The sequence below is a fragment of the Hypanus sabinus genome, chromosome 12, assembly GCF_030144855.1.
Source record: "Hypanus sabinus isolate sHypSab1 chromosome 12, sHypSab1.hap1, whole genome shotgun sequence".
NCBI classification, from domain to species: Eukaryota; Metazoa; Chordata; class Chondrichthyes; order Myliobatiformes; family Dasyatidae; genus Hypanus; species Hypanus sabinus.
The window spans coordinates 56,597,724-56,616,514 of NC_082717.1; the positions used below are offsets into that span (position 1 = coordinate 56,597,724).

Here is an 18,791-nt window from a genome sequence, read left to right on the forward strand (position 1 = left end):
GAAAAAATAACTGATCCTTCTTTTGCTATTTTTCCTTCATGTAACCAGAAATAATGAGAAACATTTTCTATCATTAAAGGAAAGTTAACTAATTTTAAACATGTAATAATTTATATCAAGTAACTCTGAATCCAGCTGAACATTATTAACACTTGCCCTACTGTCCCACTACACCCCAACCAAATTGTAGCATGTTGCACACTAAAATATACAGCTGACTGCACTGTAGCTGCTTAACAATCCTTTCACTGCAGACTTGAGCAACTAAATATAGAAAAACTTCCAGCCAATCATCATGCCAGAAGTGAAAAAAAAATCAAGCTCACCCAGTCCACCATCTCAACCATCCTTACAAGCTAGTTTCTGACAGGAAATTATCTGACAGAATTATATATTAAACAATTCCCATTAACAATAGCAGTTCAGAATCTGTAGAAATAGTGCTGAGTTACTCTTTTTTTTCCCTTTTCCCATCGTTTGCTGCCCTAGATACATCAAGGCACATATGACCCAAATTTTCAATTTTACTTGCAGTGATACAATACATACTAACAACTTGATGGTGAATTCTAATAAGTGAGGGAATTACTGCTGCCAGTCCAATATCACTGCTTCCTATACAAAATGCAGCAATCCGTTATAGGAAACAAACACATATTAGTCACACTAGAGTAAAAGTACAGCCATTCCTCAATTTTAGAAAGGGATGCATTTCTGGAAAATTTATCAGTTTATGAAACTTCTCTTTAATAGCCAAGTGGGGTAGAAAGCATTGTAGATGTTTTAGTGAACTATAGTTCAATAATGGACAGTGTAAAAACAAGTCAAGAAACACTACATCAGCTGATAAACTTTTCTGAAAGAGTGGGGAAAGATTGTGGGCTGTATTTAAGGAATACCTGTAATGAACTCCATCAGCTCTAAACAAAGATGAAACAAATGATATCCACCCAGCAGAATTTCAGGAGGCAACATTAACGTGAGCAGTGTATGTGAGAAGTAGAAAGACGAGAGAAGGCAGTAGCAATTGCCAAAGCGATGCTATTCTTTGGCATCAAGTCCCATCAATTCAGTCAAACAGCCATGTGAATCCTATCAATAATCTCCTGTGCTGTGGAAAATCTGATTAAACCTAATGATTAAGCTTAATCTTACAGCCAGTTTTGCTCAAGAGGGAAATATGAACAGGTATGCTAATATGACCAATGGCCCCCTCAGACCATCTGTTTGATACAACAAAGTGCTTCAGATGAAGTCATGTGTCTGCAAGGCCCTCGGAGCAAAGGTGCAGAAGTCAATAGCAACGTTGTCTCTTTGATGAGGACAGTAAGCAGGCTCATTTACAGCAAACGAGATAAACCTAACATAAGTGAAATACTTAGAAAGCTAGAACTGGAAATGTGAGCCAGAATGGTACTGCTTGGGCTTGTACTACTCCTTATAGAGATAATCCAGCTCTGCTGTAATCAGAATTGGAGATTACCTTCCAACTTTTTCTCCCCAATTATAAAAGTAGGGAAGAAAGACAAAAAGTCTAAAGTATTTATTTCAAAGGCACAAACTATCGTTAGTGCTCGAGAACACAAAAAACAGTAACAGTGCATTTCTGAAAACAGCTAGAAAAGGGCATACCCTGAGACAAGAGTTCTAACACCAAATTGTGGGGATTAACTTTGTCCCAATTCAGATGTGTACCACAGAGGGTAAATCTAGATTATCCAATCTAACTGGGCAATACTGCCCGAGGTCTAAGTATCTCGATATATTGGCATTTCAAACCAGGAATGAAAATTACATGAAATAGTCCAAATAACAATGGAAATAATCAAAGACTTATCACCACAATTCTGATTTTGTTCAAGTGTAAAAAAAATTCCTTGCAAACATTTTTCAAATCTGGGCTTTGTTTAGTTTCCTCTTAAAAAAAGAATAAAAATATAGTGAATTTGGTGTAGGAGCAATTCCACTCTGACTGAGATAGTGAAAGTAAGCAGATCTGTGGGTGTGCAACTCTTTAATTGTGACATTTTGATTTGTTTGCTGAAGAGCAAGTATGATACTTTTTCCCAAAATAGATAGAAAAAGCAAAGTAGGGTTAAAAGTGTCTCATCCAGCACTTAATCAGTTTTAAAACTTTCCAAATTGGTTCCAGGCTAATGCTGGACCAATTTCAATACGTCTTTCTTCTTTAAAACTGTTTGAACTACTTCATTTCATTGGATAGGAGGAATGAATGAAACATTATCTGAAAACTTCTCTTCCCCGGTCAATAATAATTATTAAGAATTTTATTATAACCACAATTGTCCAAATGTTTAATTCTATTCACAACTTCTCATCATATGAAACAATCCACAGCTGCATGCAGCAAGACACAAATACATTGACGCACTGACAAATTAAGTGGAAAGTAACATTAGTGCCACAGGATGCCAGGCAGTTACAAGTTAACAAGAGAGTATCTAATTCTCTGCTTTGGATATTCATGGGCTTTTCCACCAGCACCACCCACAAGTCACTCTTGACCAGAAACTCGATCAGCTTAACCAGTACAAGAGTTAAAAGAGGCTGCAATATCAAGCAGCAGATGACAAACAGTAACACCATCTGCAAAGTACAAATCAGGAGTGTTATGTCGCACTCTCCATTCATCTGGCCAGGTGCTACTTCGGCAATAATTAAGCCATTTAACAGCATTCAAAACAAGCGCTACTCATGTTAAACATTTATTCCCTCTACCGTTAGTGCAGGAGTTGCAATATCCTCCATCGAGAAAATGCACACTAGTTCTTCACTATTTTCATTGCAGCTCTCAAATGTGAAACTCCTACCTCAAAGGAGAACAGGGCCAGGAGACGCACAGGAATACTGTGCTGAGGCTTCTTGCTTAAGTTGGCACACTATCTTGAGCTAGAAATTTACTGCCATTCTTTTATTATCACTGTACCTTGGAACTCCTTCCAAAATAGCATTGTGGGATATCCTCATCAGAAGAATTGTGATAGATAAAGATGGCTCTCCAACGCAAGATAAAAGGCAAATTGGAAAGAAGAATAAATGCTGGCAACACATACAGATGGATGTATTTTTTTTAAATCAAATGACTTCACTGATAAAATGAAATTAAACCAGGATGTTCCTTTTGTGTAAAAAGTTCAACTGTCTATCTTCAGGAAAGGCCAAAATAAATAGTTATTTTTTTATTATATTTAGACAATTATTTTGACAGCAAATAATTATTTTCTACCTAAGTATGTTCTGACAAACAAAGAAAGGTATTTTTCAACCCACCTTGTGAGACATCAAAGTGGATGTTAAGATAACTGCATTTGTGATGTACAGGATGTGGGTCATCTTGGATCTGCAAAGAATTCAAGGGGGAATGCACTTATATAAAGTGCCAGCTAATTGACTCCCTCAAGAAATAAAATCCCAAATTAAATAATCAACCAGCCACAGTGTGCACTATATGCCAGCAGGGAAGTGTCTGAAAGTCTTACTATAAGGTGTTCTTACTCATAAAGCAGACAGCACAGGAGACAGTTGGTAGTAGTCATTAATGCATACAAAAAGAATTTAAAAAAAACAGGAATAAGTAGAATAACAATTGTCCAATAGATTTTCAGCACTGGACATGAGCAGGCTGCAATGGAGAGAACGACAACCCTGAACAGGTCACTAAAGATAGATGAAAAGTGATTGCTCAGGAACAGAATATCTTATGGTTTTGCAAAGCACTCCCTTGATGTTGTTCAGACTCCCTCAAGCTTCTTGTCTTTTTGATTGTAGGTCTAATCTACTCTTTCGGTCATGAACCTTATTAACCAAGAACACTTTACTCAGGGCTATCATACTTTCTAAAACTACTTCAGTCTCCTAATAATCCAAAAATTCTTTTTACCCTGTCTTGACCTTTTCATCTCCAACTGCCTTAACTTCTCCGCATCCTCAGCCCAAGAAAATACAGAGTTGTGGGCACAGCTAAACAGGTCTTGGAATCCATCCTCCCCTCTCACTGCCTCAGTAAAGCAGCCAATATGAAAATAGAACAGTACAGCACTGTCAACCCACAATGCTGGGCCCATCTTGATGTCAGTTTATACGAAATGTTCTCCTCCTGTGTATCATCCATATCCCTCCATTCCCTTCCTATTCATGTCTCTTAAGCTTCACCTGACTGCCTGATTCCACACTACCTTTGATAATCTATTCCAGGCACCCACCATTGTGTAGAAAAACATGCCTCTCAGATCACCTCTCCACCCCCAAACCTTACAAACATATCCTCTGGTGTCTGATATTTCTATCTTGGGGAAAAAAAACTCTGTCTACCCCATCTATGCCTCCCAATTTTAAAAACCTTTCAGATGTCCCTATAGTTTCTGATGGTCTATGGAAAACAACTTGGGTTTGGCCAACCTTTCCTTACAACTCATGCCCTTTAATTCAGGCCACATCCTGGTAAACCTCTTCTGCACCCTCTCCACATCCTTCCTATTAAATGGGCAAGCAGATCTGTATGTAATACTCCAAGTGTGGTCTAACAGGAGTATTATATTACTGCAGCTTGACTTTCCTACTCTTACATTCCAGTCTTCTAGCACTTTGAGGAAACACAGAAATGGTTCATTTTGATAGGCCAAATATGATGGCAGAATATAGCATTAATGGCAAGACTCTTGGCAGTGTGGAGGATCAGAGGGATCTTGGGCTCTGAGTCCATAGGGCGCTCAAAGCAGCTGCGCAGGCTGACTCTGTGATTAAGAAGGCGTATGGTATATTGGCCTTCATCAATCATGGAATTGAATTTAGGAGTCGAGAGGTAATGTTGCAGCTATATAGGACCCTGGTCAGACCCCACTTGGAGTACTTGCTCAGTTCTGGTCACCTCACTACAGGAAGGATGTGGAAGCCATTGAACGGGTGCAGAGGAGATTTACAAGGATGTTGCCTGGATTGGGGAGCATGCCTTTTGAGAATAGGTTGAATGAATTCGGCCTTTTCACCCTGAAGCGAAGGAGGATAAGAGGTGACCTGATAGAGGTGTACAAGATGATGAGAGGCATTGATCATGTGGATAGTCAGAGGCTTTTTCCTGGGCTGAAATGGTTGCCACAAAAGGACAGGCTTAAGGTGCTGGGGAGCAGGTACAGAGGAGATGTCAGGGGTAAGTTTTTTGCTCAGAGAGTGGTGAGTGCATGGAATGGGCCACTGGCGACTTTGGTGGAGGCGGATACAATAGGGTCTTTTAAGAGGCTTTTGGATAGGTACACGGAGCTTAGTAAAATAGGGGGCTATAGGTAAGCCTAGCAATTCCTAAGGTAAGGACATGTTCGGCACAACTTTGTAGGCCGAAGGGCCTGTATTGTGCTACAGGTTTTCTATGTTTCTATCTCCTCACTTGTTTCTTTCCATATTCTGGGATATATGTCATCAGGTCCAAGGGATTTATCCACCATAATGGTTTTCAGGAGACCAACACTTACTCTTCCTTAACTTCAAAATGTCCCAGCACATTAGCCCCACTCTGCCTTCACTACCCCCCAAATCCTTCTCCTGAATAAATACTGAATTAAAATATTCATTATCACATCCTTTATTTATTAGATCCCAGCCCTATGCGTTGCAGTTTATCACCTTCCAGCAACTTTCACCTACTTTCATCCTCCCACCTTGCTCACTTTCATCTATGCTCGATTGTCTCCCTCCTCTCCCCTATCTGGCATAACTTGCTCATCCGCTTTCACCCTTTTCAGTCCATCTGACTCACTTCTCTCCCTCTCCTCTTTATACCGACCATATCCCTCTTCACTCTCAGTGCCTATACAGGGTTTCAACCTGAAATACCAGCAATCTCTCCGGCCACCAACTAAAGATGCTGCTTGACTCAATGAGTTCCTGCTACTGGTTGCATTAATGGCTAAGGACACCAATAATCCTCCAACAGATTCAACTTAGCAACTTGAGGTTTAAGTTTACAACCGATAGATAAAATGAAAAAGGGTATCAAGACGTATGCCATTGATAATTAATAACGCTAATTAATGGAGAAATAATCTGAAATTTCATCCCTTCACATGCGAAAGTCACATGCAGAAAACCAAGCACTTCATCAGCATCTAGCATTTCTCCAATTCACTTTCACATAGTGGAACTATGCTCATTTTATTCCTCTCTTCCTCACCCTGTAGACATTTTTCAAAAGAGAATCAAGCAGCTACCTTTGCATGAAACTCTCAACCACAACATAGACATAGTTGTGCCTTCAAATACATTGCTAACATTTAATTTGGCCTATACATCATTTCAATGAATCCCTCCAGTCTGTGTGACGCCTACTTTTAGATGAGCTATGCTTAACTGCAGTTGAACTTTTGAAAAAAAAACAATGTATATAGCACTCTGACACCAAGTCAATATCATCAGTCCAGACCAACACCATTTCAAACTGAAGCAATTAATTCAAAAACTTAGTTACCTACTTAACCTCAAAATGTGCTCAGCTATTAGCACTCCCCACCCTAACCTCACCCTGAGAGTTTCTGGCAGAAAGTTCACCCACTACATTGATCACCCTCCTAGTCAGTTTTATTATCCAACTTACATAAATTTTAACTAATCCAGTTTCTGCCAATGCAGAAATTGACATTTCTACACCAGAATTTCCTGTCTACTGCTTTTGTCTTTGTTTACATCTCCCCCAGTCTCCTTTGATGACAACATTTGAAGATCGGCCCTCCGTTCAGCTCTCTGCCCTGCACTCCTGCACATATATTTCATCCAGCACTGGCAACATGCATTCCATCCAAACAGGGGCTTCAGAAAACTGGAGGCTTTCCACTGGAAATTTATCCCTCTGTTCTCCACATTTACACTTCAAAAACCTTAATTTTCATCTAAACTTATGCCACCATTACCCATGTCATTTGGCTTGGTGTCACAACTTTGTGTTCCTCTCTATTTACTGTAGTTAATTGGAAGATTTGTCTCTATTACAAATAGTATTTAAATGTAATTTGCTGTTGGTGCAAAATGAAAAAATACCAGTCTCATTAATAACTATGTCTTGGTGGCTAAAAGAGCATTGCTTCAATAATTCCAATATACTGCTCATGATATATATTCATTTTAAACACAACCATATCACAGGATGGTGGTCATGATTCGTAATATTAAAAAAACATTAAAAGTTAACATTTTGCAGCTCATTCACAGAATGTAAATGTATCCTTCCTGTAATAATTGTATAGTACTTTGTAATTATGGAAACATATTGCAATGGAGTAATTTGTTCTTCAAAGTCAATGTGACATACTAAGTAAGACAACTTCTTCCAAATTTACCTTGGAAGTTCGGTAATATTTTGCTTTTCTGGATTTTGAGATGTGAAAACTAAAATTGAATGCCACGAGGTTTAAATCAACAAATCATGATTTTGAAGTCAAGAGGTTAGGTCAGTATGTGCCTTACATATTAAATGACAAAATGCTCTAAAGAATGAAACAGGAAAGTATCTAAGGATGTTGGTGAATAAATCACTGAAAATTAATTAAGTCCATGGTAGTTAAGGAAGGAAATAAATGGTGTAATTAAAGCTGAGAGTTTAATTTACAAATCTAATTATGAGTAGATTGACATGTGTCTCGCTTTATTAAAGCCAGATCTGTTGTATGGATTTGAATAATGGGTCAAACCTTTCCGGCTCCGAGTAGAAACATAAAGCCAGTAAGTTTTGTGCATTCTGATGGACACAAAAAGCAGAGGCTTACAATGGTAATGGTGCTGCATTCTGCCATTAGGGCCTACTGTGGACTCTAAAATCAAACCTAAATTTAAACTTCATATCACTTATAAAACTTTTTTTAAAGCGTCCACATGGTCTGTAAGCAATGAGTGTTGTTACAAGCACAAAACTAATGATTTAATCATAAATCTTAAAAAAAAATTTCCCCTGGAAGTTAATCTGATCAACCATTTGAGTTAACTCCCACACCCCCTATCTATTATCCACACCATGGCACTACACTGTAGACACTAAGCCATTTTTATAATGCTTTTAATGTTGTACATACATGCTAGTATTTATGTATTTTATTCCATATCCATCCTCTAAACTATTTTTATAGATAATTCTTTATAATTGTTGAATGCTGATTTTAATGTTGCATGTCACTCTCTGACCAACACACCACAGCAAAGTACTAATGTGTGTAAACAGATTTGCCGAATAAAGTTAATCTTATTTGGAAAACCAAATTAAAACAGATTTTGCAGGAAATATCCAACTGGCCAGATAGCATCCAAAAACAGAACAAAAGTGAATAGCCTTTCAAATGCAACATCATACAAGCTGCAGAGAAGGTTAGAGTGGTGGAGAACTCAATGGAAATCTTCAACATAATGGGGAAACCAAGAGAAACTGAAGGTATATGCATTGGAAGTGCCAGCTGAGAAAGAAGGCTGGTGATGATGATCCAATAATTGATTTATAAAGTTCAAAGTAAATTTGTTATTAAAGTACATATACAACTCTGAGATTCATTTTCTCGTGGGCAAACTCAAAAAACCATAATAGAATAATAACAATAGAATCAATAAAAGACTGAACTTTGGCTTTTGCATACTGCTTGAACACCAACAAACAGTGCATATACAAAAGAAAGAAATAATAATACTGAAATAAGCAATAAATATTGTGAAGATGAGATGAAGAGCCCTTGAAAGTGAGTCCATAGGTTATGGAAACATTTCAATAATGGGCAAGTGAAGTTGAGTGAAGTTATCCCCTTTGGTTAAGGGGGAGTATGTGTCCTGAGGCTCTTGTGCCCTCTTCCTGATGGCAGCAGCAAGAAGAGAGCACATCCTTGGTGGTTGAGGTCCCTGATAATGGATGCTGCTTTCCTGCAACGTTTCGTGTAGATGTTCTCAATGGTGGGGAGGGCTTTACCCATGATGGAGTGGGGCACATCCACTTCTTTTTGTAGGATTTTCCGATCAAGGGCATTTGCATTTTCATACTAGGCTGTGATGCAGCCAGTCAATCTAATCTTCTCTACACATCTATAGAAGACTGTCAAAGTTTTAGAGGCTACACTGAATCTTCCCAAACTCCTGAGGAAGCAGAGGAACTGCTTTGCTTTCTTCATAATGACAACACCAAGGAATTAGTTAAGTTGATTGCATCTTCAGCACCAGCCAACCCACCATCAAGGATATACAGTATACTGTATACAGAAAGGTGGCAGAAAAGGGCCAGCAATATCATTAAGGATCCTGCCCACCCTGTTGGTAGATTGTTTGTCCCACTCCCATCAGGGAGGATGCTACATAGCATTCCTACCAGAGCCACCAGACGCAGAAATATTTATTTTCCCCAGGCAAATGAACAGCTCCGCCCACTAACCCATCACCACACCTGTGCCTAGCTTCATTTTATGGACGTACAGTCAATGAATATAAGCTATCTAATGTACTTATATTTATTGAGTTTTTTTTTAAATTATTGTGTTCTTTATCATAATTGTGTCTTTGTGCTACATCCGATCCAGAGTAACAATTATTTCGTTCTCCTTTACACTTGTGTACAGAAAATGACGTTAAACAATCTTGACTCTTGAATGAGCAGAAACAAAGTGTAGAACATCCAAAGTGGTCTTTGGTCAAAGACCCACCGCTTTCAGTAAAGAGCTGAACTGCAGCCGGAAATCTATGGAGCAGGAGGGAAGAGTCGATCAACTCCGCCCCAGCTGCCAATAAGCAGCTTTCAGTGGCCGGAGCATGAACTGGCTTTCAACACCCAAAATGTGTTGGCAAATTAAACGTCACGTACTTCCAATAATAAACTTTTAATCAGGAGTTTTTGATTAGAAACCGGATTAATTTGATAGCATCAGGTTTCACCTTCCTAAGCAAAAACTGAGACTACAAAATTAACTTGAAAAACCAGAATTCTCGCTCAATAGCAATTTTCGCAGCCGATTCCTACGATTTTGCTCTTCAAGGTGTTTAGCGATGAAGTGATAACTTCCCAGCACTAAGCACAAAACAATGTATACACACTGCACTCCAATTTAATAGACGCCGAGTTCTGCAAACACTTTCATTTTAATAGGGAAAATAAGTCGTTTTTATTTAAATTAATTTAAATGAATGTTTCCAAGGTCTTGACGCTTAAATTATTTCAACTGCTATAACAGGTCTATTTTTTAAAAATGATCTTGCTTTAACTGTTTAGGATAAAGCACGAATAGTCCTAATCCTCGGTGTAGGATTAGGACTAATTTGGACACTAGGCATGAATGTAGGAACTGCCGGTGAGTTCTCGGGAATATGGGGAAGTAATGCTTTTGGATGTTCAGGTTAAAATTACACTGTACTCACTTGGACTGAATGCTGTTGAATCCGCCTCTAGGCCCGAATCTCCATTCTACAAACACTTCATTCAAGCGCCGCGTTTTGTTGAACCAATAGGAGCGGCCGCCGGCCGGAACTCGCGGCGCCGCACAAACATTTCATTCAAAAGTTGCTGCACGCCAACCCATCCAACCAATCAGTGGCTTTCGCCGCCCATCGGTACGGGGAGTGGGTCGGACCATGGCGCCAAATCTGATACAGCAGAGTTTCGAAATTCAGAGAGTGACCTGTGAAAGATCCTCGCTTAGCGTTTGCGCTGCTCCACTCACCGCGCAGTTTCAACACGGCTCCTGTGATTGTCGGGAAAGCGTACCTGCTGCGACAGAATCCCCAAAACCGCTCTGGACCAGCCTCGCAAAACATTTCACCACTCTTGATCAGAGATCTTCGGAAGCAATTGAACTATTCCGAATCAGGTTTTTTAATCACTGAAATCGTGTTTTATTTCGATTTACAGCTGCAGTACAAGACATAAAATTATAAGTTACGGAGTAAATACGTACTGTATACTAAAGACATAACGAGGTAGTGTTCGTGGACTGTTCAGAGATCTGAATTCGATGGGATTCAATGAGATCCCCTCTCATTTTAAATTCCAGCAAGAAACGGCCCGGAGCCATCAATTGCTCCTCATATGACAAACATTTCATTCCCATAATCATTCTCGTGAACAGTCTCTAATGTCAGCACACCCTTTCTTAAATTAGGGTCCCAAAACTTACCACAATTCTCCAAGTGAAGCCTCAGTAGTGTATTTCAAATCTTCAGCATTACATCCTTGCTTTTATATTCTTGAAATGAATGCTAAAATCGCATTGGCCTTCCACAGCATGATTTGACCTGCAAATTAACCTTAAGGGAATCCTGCACAAGGATTCCTAAGTTCCTTTGCAACTCTGATTTTTTTGAATTTTCCCCTCATTTAGAAAATCCTCTATGCTCTTATTCCCTCTACCAAAGTACTTGACCATACACTTGTCAACACTATATTCCATTTGCAACTTTTTTGCCCATTCTCCTAATCTGTCCAAGTTCTTCTGCAGCCTCCCTGCTTCCTCAACACTACCTGCCCCTCCACCTATCTTCATATCATCTGCAAACTTGACAATCAATTCTATCATCCACATCATTGACATATAATGTAAAAAGAAACTCCCAACACCGACTATTGCAGAACATCACTAATCACAGACAGCCAATCATAAAAGGCTCCCTTTATTCCCACTCTTTGCCTCCTGTCAATCAACCAATGCTCTATGCATGCTGGTATCCTTTTTGCAATACCATGGGTTCTTATTTTGTTAAGCAGCCTTGTGTACAGCAACTTGTCAAAGGCCTTTTGAAAATACACAGCATCTACCAATTCTCCTTTGACTATCCTGCTTGTTATTTCTTCACAGAATTTCCAAAAGATCTGTCAGGCAAGCATTTCCCTTAAGGAAACTATGCTGACTTTGGCCTATTTTATCATGAGCCTCCATGTACTCTGAAACCTCGTCCTTAACAATTGACTTCCCAACCACTGAGGTCAGGGTAACTTTCCTTTCTTCTGCCTGCTTCCTTTCTTGATGAGTGGGGTGACATTTGCAATTTTGCAGTCATCTGGAAACATTCCAAAATCTATTGATTCTTGAAAGATCATTACTAATGCCTGCACAATATCTTCAGCTGCCTCCTTTAGAACTCTGGGGTGTAGTCTGTTATGATTGTTCTCAATAAAGACGAACTTGGTGTGGGTTACGTTAGAACATTTTATTACTGATCTGCGGCTCATCACTGAGTGCATGCAAGCAACTCACCATCGAAACTTATGGTTCTGGGTGAACTAACCGCATTGCGCACTGGGGAATGAAGTTCTTTATTATGTACACATCATTACACATCTGGTCCAGGTGACTTATCTACCTTCAGATCTTTCAGTTTCCCAAGCACCTTTCCCTAGTAATAGCAAATGCACTCACTTCTTCCTCCTGACATACTCAAAATTCTAGCACACTGCTAGTGTCTCACACAGTGAAAACTGATACAAAATACTTATTTAGTTTGTCTGCCATTTACTTGTCCCCCATTACTACCCCTCCAATGTCATTTTCTCTCTCTCTCACTCTCTCTCTCTCTCTCTCTCTCTTTTTATATATATATATATATATATCTCTGAAAAAGGTTTTGGTACCCTCTTTGATATTGTTGGCAACTTTACCTTCATATTTCATCTACTTTGCCCCACATGGATTTTTGTTGCCTTCTGTTGCTTTTTGTAAGTTTCCCAATCCTTTAACTTCCCACTAATTATTGCTCTATTATTTGCCCTCTCTTTTGCTTTTATGTTGGCTTTGACTTCTCTTGTTGGTCATGATTGCGTCACCTTGCCTTTAGAATACTTGTGCTTCTTTGTGATGTATCCATCCTGTGCCATCCGAATTGCTCCTGGAAACTAGCCACTGCTGCTCTGCCATCATCCCTGCTGGTATCTCCTTCCAATCAACTTTGACCAGCTCCTCTCTCATGCCTCTGTAATTCCCATTACTCCACTGTAATACTGATACTTCTGCCTTTACCTTTACCCTCTCAAGTTGCAGGGTAAATTCTATCATATTATGATCATTGACTCCTAAGAGTTACTTTACCTTAAGCTCTCCCAATTCATCTCTGGTTCATTACATAACACCCAATCCAGAAATAGCTGATCCCCTAGTGGGATCAACCACGTGGTTTAAAAAGCTGCCTGATGTGTTTTCTGCAAATATATGGGATCCACCACCAGCTTACTTTTCCCAATCTAACTGAATATTGAAATCCCCCTTGACTATTGTAATATTGGTCTTTTGACATGCCTTTTCTTTCTCCTTTGTAATTTGTAGCCCACATCCTGGCTACTGTTCGGAGGCCTATATAAATTTGTAGGAGCCATGCATCTGCTTTCTACCTGCATTGTATTCTGGTTTGCATGTACATTATCTTTATTGTGGTAATGAGTCACATGAGTAAGGAGGCATGGTAAAGGCAAAGGGAATAAATTACGTATTCTTGCTTTGTTTGTATAACAAATCTGTGGGATGACTGGTAGTGGTAATTGTTTTGGTTAAATTGGCCACTAGTCGTTTTACCCTTGACGTTTCTTAACTCTACCCACAAGGATTCAATATCTTCCAATCCTATGTCACTTCTTTCTAACAGTTTGGTTTCATCTTCTACTAACAGAGCCACAACACCCCCTCTTCCTATCTGCATGTCATTTCAATACAATGTGTATCCTTCAATGTTAAACTCCCAACTATAATCTTGTTTCAGCCACAACTCAGTGATGCCCACAACATCACACCTGCCAATCTCTAACTACTTGACAAGAACATCTACCTTATTCCATACACTGTGTAGATTTGAATATTACACCTTCTGTCCTGTATCCATCACCCTTTTTGATTTTGTCCTCCTTTTACACTGCAACTCATCCCACGCCATCATCAGCCTGTCCTTCCTGACAGTCTCACTACACACTGCCTCTGCTTGTAAACCAACATCCCTATCTTCAGGCCTGTCACTTTGGTTCTCATCCCCCTGCTCAATTAGTTTAAACCTTCCTCAACAGTTCTAGTAAACCTACCTGTATGGATATTGATTCCTTGGGTTCAGGTGTAACCTGTCACTTTTGTATAGGTCAGGTCATACCTTCCCCAGAAGAGATCCCAATGATCCTGAAACTTGAAACTCTGCCCCCTGCATCAATTCCTCAGCTACACAGTCATCTGCCAACTCATACTATTCTTATCCTCCCTGGCATCTGGCACAAGCAGTAATCAAAAGACTGCGACCTTGGGCCTCCTACTTTTCAGTTTTCTACCTAGCTCCCTAAATTCTCTCTAAAGGATCTCCTCATTTTTCCTACTTTTCATTGGTGCAGATATGTACCGAGACTTCTGGCTGCTCACCTTCCCCCTTTAAAATGTTGTGGACCTGATCCAAGACATCTCCGACCCTGGCACCTGGGAGGGTATATAGCACCCAAGTTTCTCCACAGCATTCACAGAACCTCCTGTCTACTCCTTTAACTATGGAATCCCCTATCATTACTGCATTACTGCAGTCCTCTTTTCCTCCTCCCCTTCTGAGCCAGTCAGTGCCAGAGACACAGCACCATGGCTCTCCACATCCCCCCCCCCCCCCAGTAAGTCATCCCTCCCAGCAATCTCCAAAACAGTGGCCATAGGGGTGCTCTGTATTGTCTGCCCATTTCCCTTCCTTCTCCTGACAGTCACCCATTTACCTGCCTCCTGTATCTTTGGAGTGACTACCTCCCTGTAGCCTAGCTATCATCTCCTCAGTTCCCTGTTTGAGCCAAAGGTTATCAAGCTGCAGCTCCAGTTTCTTGAAACATTCTCTGAGGAGCTGCAGTTTGGTGTACTTGGTGCAGATATGGTTATCTGGGAGGCTGGAAGTTACCCATAATTCCCACACCTCACACAAAGAACACAACACAGCCTCTGAGCTATTCTCACTGGTGTAATTATGCACTAACAGACAAAGAATTAAAAATGAAGGAGAAACTTACCAGAAATTTATGTCACCCAAGCCTGTTTTCACCAAAGTCTGATGAGCCAAAACCTCCCCTCCCTATCACTGGTCCACTCACACAATGGCACTCTGCTTGTCCGTGCCCTAATTTTATTTGCCCTTGCTAATGAATTACGACTGCGCCACTGCAAAGAAAAAACAAAATCTTGCAAAAGCTCCTTTTTTAAAATCTCTTTCCCCCTAACCTGCAAGAGGCCTCCTACACCGATTTGTCTGCATCACCAGAAGAAGCTGACCCCAATGCATTCCTTGATTTACTACGCGCAGGGATTACTCCCTGGGCTCTCCCCTTAAAACTCAGAGAGCTGGAGTTGAGAGTGTTTATAAAGCAGTGTCATGCGAAAGATTTTGAATTAATGCATGGACCTTTAGGTCACGTGCCGTTTCCTGGGCTTGGAGGAGTCTGTGTCTTATTGTAACTCACTGTATATTTGGAGACCTTATGGACTGGTGGGTGTTGTATGAGCTAGAGAGCATTCTGGACAAGGGTGATAATGCTTTAATTTAAATATTATGTAAATGTTCCAATGAAAGAGACGCAAATAAACTTCTATACGTCAAAAAATAGTGGTCTGGAACAAGCTGACAGATGGACTGCAACTACCCAGCACTGATGCAGAGTACTGCCAATTGGCTGTCAATGCCATCCAGCCATTGAGTACTTTTCATTATCATGAAATTATTGAGGAAGAAGGAAATTTTTAGTTACACTTTGCTTTTCTGCAATTTTCAGTGATTTCTGTTAATTAGAACCTTTTGTCTATACAAAGGCAGCCCACATCAAAGATGTATGGACAGGGTAACATCACCACTCTGAGAAACAGTCTTATAAACATGAGATTGTTTACTTACTTGGTAGTTAGCACCCTTAATTAGTGGCTATCATGAACTCTGAAGAAATTCAGTGAAAGTGGCTTAAATTTATATATCAAGTGCAGAGAAAAGTGTTGGCTTTTGTACAGAAAATGATAATATTTGATATTCTCTGAGGAGGAAGGTTCATCATTGCTGGCTAGGGCTTACAAGCTTATTGAATCAACAATGTATATTGTAAAGAAAAACAGAAAAAGAACTACAGCAAATACATTTGCAAATGCATCAACCAGTACTACAGTGCTTATCTAGATTCATGAAACTACCACAGAAAAAAGTGAAGAAAATTGTAGAAGGGCAGATTGAGGACCATACACTGAAAAGAGGTTAATCATTTAGTTTTTCTTAAATCTAGACAATCATATTGTTTTCATCAGGAAAGAGGTACAGAAGCCTGAAGGCACACACTCTGCATTTCAGGATCAGCTTCTTCCCCTCTGCCATCTGATTTCTAAATGGATATTGAACTCATGAACACCACCTCACTACTTTTTATTTCTGTTTTTTGTTGCACTACTTATTTTTAACTTAGCTATTTAATAGACTTATATATACTTACTGTAATTCAGTATTTTTCTCTATTTTTATCATATATTTCATTGTACTGCTGCCGTAAAGTTAACACATTTCATAACATATGTCATTGTTATTAAAACTGATTCTGATTCTGTTTATTCTGATTACATAATACAGGAGAAATGCCATCTTTGGGGGTGAGAAATATAGCAAAGGGTTACAAGTATAGCCAATAAGGGCTGAATTCATAAATTCAAATGGGGGTACAGACTGGACAATGTTAAATTGGTTAATGTAAGATTGATCTGCAGACCATCAGAGTTTCCATTCCAGGTTGGACAACTTCATTGGTCAGAATGGTTATAAACTGGAAATGGATGCTAAAGACAAACTTACTTTTGAAAGATGAGAGATCTGCTCTGCAGGTGGCACTTAAATCTCAGCTGACAGCTAATACTATTATCAACGGCCTTGGAGTAGTAGTGGATACGTCCAAGTCCATCACAGACAATACCCTGCCTGCCATTGAGCACATCTACATGAAACGTTATCACAGGAAAGCAGCATCCATCATTAGGGAACCCTATCACCCAGAACATGCTTTCTTCTCACTACTCCCACCAGGAAGAAGTTACAGGAGCCTCAGGACTCACACCACTGCGTTCAGGAACACTTATTCTGGGCAGAACAGCCTAGAAGTACCAATACCAATTTCAGGGATGTTGTCCGGGAATGTTGAAGTTAACATGTCAACAACTTCAGCATCATATCAAGTTTTTCCTGGACATCAAAGGTCTCGCACTGGTTGATAGGGTGACTAAGGACTATGGTTTGTTGGCCCTCCTTAGATTGTGTTTAAGAATCGTGGGATAATATTGCAGTTCTATAATGCTCTGGTTAGACCACACTTAGAGTATTGTGTTCAGTTCTGGTCACTTCTCATTGTAGGAATGGGGATTCATGATCCTGTTCCGTTTTTGTCCAGTTTTTTGTGGGGAAGTGGGATTTGGGGATTGATAATCGTGCTGCCTTTCTTTTCTTTCCTGGTTTCACAGCCACATGGAAAAGAAGAATTTCAAGTTGCATACTTTGTAATAAATGAACCTTTGAAACTTAGATGTGAAGCTTTAGTGAGGGTGCTGAGGTGATTTACCAGGATGCAGCATGTCCTATGAATGAGCTAAGCTTATTCTCTGGAACGAAGGAGGATTAGGGGTGATTTGATAGAGTGTACAAGCTCATAAGATGCATAGATCAAATGGACAGCCAGAGACCTTCGCCCAGGGTAAAAATGGCTAATATGATGGGGCATAATTTTGCAATAATTGGAGGGAAGTATGGGAGAGGGGTAAGAGACAAGTTTTTTTTATATACAGAGAGGGGTGGGTGCATGGAATAAATTACTGTGGTAGTGGTAGAAGCAGACATATTAGGAACATTTAATAGAATCTTAAAAAGAAAAATTGTGGGGGGGGGAGGGTTATGTGGGAAAGAAGGGTTAGATTGATCTTATGAGTAGATTAGAAAGTTGACACAATATCATGGGCTGCAGGGCTTCTGTTGTGCTGTACTGTTCCAAGCTTTATCAGTGGATTAGAAGCAAGTTTAAATAGAATTTAAAAAGGAAACTAATATTCTGTATTTTTAACTTTTCAGATTTCTTAAAGTTGCCTGATCTAATTATTACCAGCATTTTCTTGATGAGCCTGGAAACTAATACTCTTTTACTCATAAACCCTTATACAGTAACCCCTCTCAGTACAGTTCCTATTTATGAACAGAAAAAAGCAATAATTATACACAAATGACTTGCAGATAGCCACACATCCCCCTTCCACCCCTCCCCCAACCAATAACTTAAAAATTATTTCTCAACATATTTATAGTACATGAAAAGGTTAAACTCACGCAAAAAGTATTCTGGCTATGTTACAAATTTTACATGTGATTCATTGGGAGTTATTTCTAAATTACAATTTTTTTCAAAATAATATACTCTCCTTTACTAAAGGATTCTTTAACCTTTTCATGATCCTTTCAACTTCCTGTTCTATATAAGCACAATATGATTTAGAGAACAATAAAAGAGCTGTTGGTACTATAACTTGATAAAGGGACATTCAGATTATTATTTATAATAGAGGAAAATTGAAAAATACGGGAAATACTTGGTAATGGACTAGTACATCAAATAGATATTTAAAGAAAAATACCTCAAGGATAGTTGCCTACAGTTTTTTTAAAGCTAACAGGGAGGTTTAACTGGGAGTCCTAGAAAAAGCCCCAAAAACCTTTTCAAAATTGTGGCAAGCAGCAAGTGTAAAACTGACCCTTAAACTCATGCTTGAAATCCTCTGGAATATACACTCATCAATTAGAAGAAGTTATTTGGCCAAGTTTTAGTGGTGATTAACTGC

At 39.4% G+C, this 18,791-nt stretch overlaps 1 protein-coding gene across 2 annotated transcripts in view; it reads right to left on the reverse strand.

Moving 5' to 3' along the window:
- fancl (FA complementation group L) overlaps positions 1–10,515 on the reverse strand; it is a 63,686-nt gene extending 53,171 nt beyond the window's left edge. Inside the window, exons 1-2 of one of the 2 annotated variants that reach the window (XM_059985992.1) lie at positions 10,381–10,495; positions 3,292–3,361 (exon numbers count right to left, since the gene is read on the reverse strand). The gene's annotated coding sequence lies outside the window, so the exon portion shown is untranslated. Of the gene's footprint in view, positions 1–3,291; positions 3,362–10,380 lie in introns of both variants that reach the window. The other variant, XM_059985991.1, reaches the window with a different exon arrangement.
- Positions 10,516–18,791: the final 8,276 nt, after the last annotated feature.